The 3,739-nt window shown below is 37.1% G+C and overlaps 1 long non-coding RNA gene across 1 annotated transcript in view; it reads right to left on the bottom strand.

Annotated features, from left to right (window-relative positions):
* The window catches only part of LOC118764099, a 24,182-nt gene extending 21,634 nt beyond the window's left edge, over positions 1 to 2,548 (bottom strand). Inside the window, exon 1 of the long non-coding RNA XR_004999890.1 lies at positions 2,427 to 2,548. This is a non-coding gene — a long non-coding RNA (uncharacterized LOC118764099). The remainder of the gene's footprint in view (positions 1 to 2,426) is intronic.
* Between the last annotated feature and the right edge of the window lie 1,191 nt (positions 2,549 to 3,739).

Consider the following 3,739-nt stretch of genomic DNA (forward strand, 5'->3'; position numbering starts at 1 on the left):
GCCATTTCTGTTTTGGTGTCTTGCAGCCATGAAGTCGATGTTCTAAAAGAACGCTGGTCTCCTTCACAACGCTTTACGACGTTGATTTCCTTACACTCCCTTCCCCACAGCTTCACGAGGGAGGGAAGAAGGGGGAGAAGCAAACAGGTGCAGGTGTGACCATGGACGCCAACTCCGCCGCCATCGACACACGAAAAATTATGCATTAAAATGGAATAAAAAATGATGTTAAATTATTTTTAAAATCGTAGACTCATCGTAGACGCGCGCTAATACTCAGACGAGCTCGATATGAATCACGACTATAAGATACCCGAATTTGGTTAAACTGCACCGCAAAATGTGGGACTAGTTAGGAATCTAAATCGAAGGGGACAGACACTCACACAACTACAGTTTTATATATATACTAGCAGTATCGCCCGGCGTTGCTCGGGTTTGTAAGGGAAATAACTATATAAGCATCTTTAGATGCCAATTCGGGCTTTCTTAGCCATTTTTGTTTTGGTGTCTTCAAGCCATGAAGTCGTTGTTCTAAAAGAACGCTGGTCTCCTTCACAACGCTTTACGACGTTGATTTCTTTACACTCCCTTCCCCACAGCTTCACGAGGGAGGGAAGGGGGAGAAGCAAACAGGTGCAGCTGTGAGCGTGGACGCCAACTCCGCCGCCATCGACACACGATGCATTTTATGCATTAAAATGGAATAAAAAATGATGTTAAATTATTTTAAAAATCGTTGACGCGCGCTAATAGTCAGACGGGCTCGATATGAATCACGACTATAAGATACCCGAATTTGGTTAAACTGCACCGCAAAATGTGAGAGGAGTTAGGAATCTAAATCGAAGGGGACAGACACTCACACAACTAGAGTTTTATATATATAGATATATATATATATATATGATTATATATGTATATTAATAGAGCACTCCGTCGGTTACGACGACGAAGGTACCAGCTGATACGATCAACGGAATCTAACATGCAAGTGGCTGAGCACTCCACAGACACGTGGAATAGTTTTCAAGAAGATCCAGCGTGACACAGATTGTGACAAGGCTGGCCCTTTTGAAATACAAGTACCACTCATTTTTGCCAGCTGAGTGGACTAGAGCAACGTGAAACAAAGTGTCTTGCTCAAGGACACAACGTGTCGCCGGGAATTGAACGCACCACTTTACGATCACGAGCTAATTGCCCTAACCACTAAGACACGCGTCTTCGCATATATATGTGTTCATGTATGTATGTATGTATATATATATATATATATATATTATATATATATATATATATATATATATATATATATATATATATATATATATATATAATATATATATATATATATATATATATATATATATATAATAAGTATATGAAAGAATGGAGTTGAACCACTAGTTAACAAATATCCTTTATTCTCGACATATGTTTCGAAGGCTGCATATGTTTCGAAGGCTGCATATTCCTAAGGAGTACATTATGCAGATTTCTCATCAGGAAAATCAAGGAACTTATGTCGACATCAAAATGCACAAAAAACTTTTAGCTGACCGCTCTCAAGGAGCCCATGGCGATAATAATCAAATTTCCGCACGAAGACATGTAGTCTATGCCCTAGGGATGTAGCTTCAATCGTGTTCTTTCTGATGTGAGTTTGCTACCCAGGTATCGGTTATCTTTCGAATTATCCTTAATAAGATAATTCATTCAATTACTCAAATATATATATATATATATATATATATACATACATATATTTGCTTCTGTGAATATGTATATTTCTAACTGAGTACGCATACAAACACAGACATACGCACAATATACACGCTCATGTACTCACATATATATTCTACTAGAAACACAAATATCTCTGCCGTTTTCTCCTAATGTATGTAATATACATACCAATGGTTACACCCACCAACAATCTCACACTGTGATGCCAGTGATGCAGTGGCTTAAGTGGAGCTTGGTCACAATCTGGTTGAAAATATTTGATTTTGTTCTTAACAAGTAGAGCTACAACCCCTACGTCTTGTTAAATTTATAGCGTTATAAAGACCATAGAAAAGCTCAATTCGCCCTCGATCATTTATTCTAAAGTCATATGTAAGAAGTGGTTTTACTGTAGGATGGGAATCAGTATGGATAGTACATAAGATAGAGTGGAGGCGCAATGGCCCAGTGGTTAGAGTGCGGCTTTGGGGTTGTGAGATCACAGTTTCGATTACCATGCCGGGCGTTGTGAGTGTTTATTGAGCAAAAACGCCAGAAGGTCCACGAGGCTCCGGCAGAGAGTTGTGGCGAAGCCCGCAGTACTCTTTCACCCCAACTTTCTCTCACAGTTTCTTCCTGTTTCTGTTGAACCTGTATTTCAAAGGGCGAGCCTTGTCACACTGAATCTCCCCAAGAACTATGTCAAGGGCACACGTGTCTGTGGAGAGCTCAGCCACTTGCACATTAATTTCATGAGAATGCTGTTCCGTTGATCGGATCAGCAGGAACCCTCGTCGTCGTCGGAACCAACGGAGTGCCACTCCATAAGGTTCAAGAAGACTTTGGACAAATTCCTTCAAGAAATCCCGGATAAACCTCTTACACCCGGATATGTTCCCGCAAGCAGTAACTTTCTACTAGAGTGGGCCATGTTGTCCGATTCCCGATTTGAATGACTAGTGGCCGAAATCTATCAAAGTATCAAAGTAAGACGTACATATTACATATCATAAATCATATGTGTGTGAAGTAATAGTTATATACAACAGAATCTAAAATCAATACTATTGTGAATGTTATTTTACTATAAAACCAAAACATATACGCATTTACCTGTCCGTATTTTATATGAAAAACCACTTAAAAATTAAAACTAAACTTCTCGGGTAATTTGCAATGTTTTTTTCTTTCTGATCTCACCGTTAGACAGGGACATGTAGCATGGACGATACAGTTTAGTATATCTGATACTAAAGAGAAAGAAGTTACCATCAAACCGGATTACTGTTCCCCGAAAACTTAGACGATTTCGAACTCCGCTTCTAAATTTGACCGGGTAGCAGGAAGGACTGTTAAACAGAATGGCGCTTTAAATTTACAAGCGATCATTTGACATTGTTTACAGGTGGTGAAGGAATACATTCTTAATTAATATCACACTTGGTTGTCATAGTTTTATGAAACGAATACAGAACGTTATGCATAAACTATTTTTAAATAAAAATATAGAAAACCCCTACTAAAACAAACAAAAAAAAATATTACCTTCTATGCTTATAGTGAACTGGCGTTCGATATTTCAGAATATTTCTGTATATTATAGTATTTTTATGATAATGGGCGGTTCGGTGGATTTACAGTCGAATGGAGTTTTATCATGCATGTCGATATATACACGCCCATATGCATTTATATTTATAGTTACAGCAACACTCACCATTAATCATATATTCTCGTATAAACTCACGCACACTAACACATGCATATGAAAATATACATTCACAAACATACATAAATACACACATAGTATACATAGTCTTATACAAACATACATACATACATACACATATATAAATATAAATATAAATATATATATATATATATGTATATATGTCTATATATGTATAGGTATGGATGTATGTGTATACATATATATATTCGCTCACACACACATATATATGTATATATACATATCTCTATATGAAAGTGTATATATATATATATATATATA

This window comes from Octopus sinensis, linkage group LG7, assembly GCF_006345805.1.
Source record: "Octopus sinensis linkage group LG7, ASM634580v1, whole genome shotgun sequence".
NCBI lineage: Eukaryota > Metazoa > Mollusca > Cephalopoda > Octopoda > Octopodidae > Octopus > Octopus sinensis.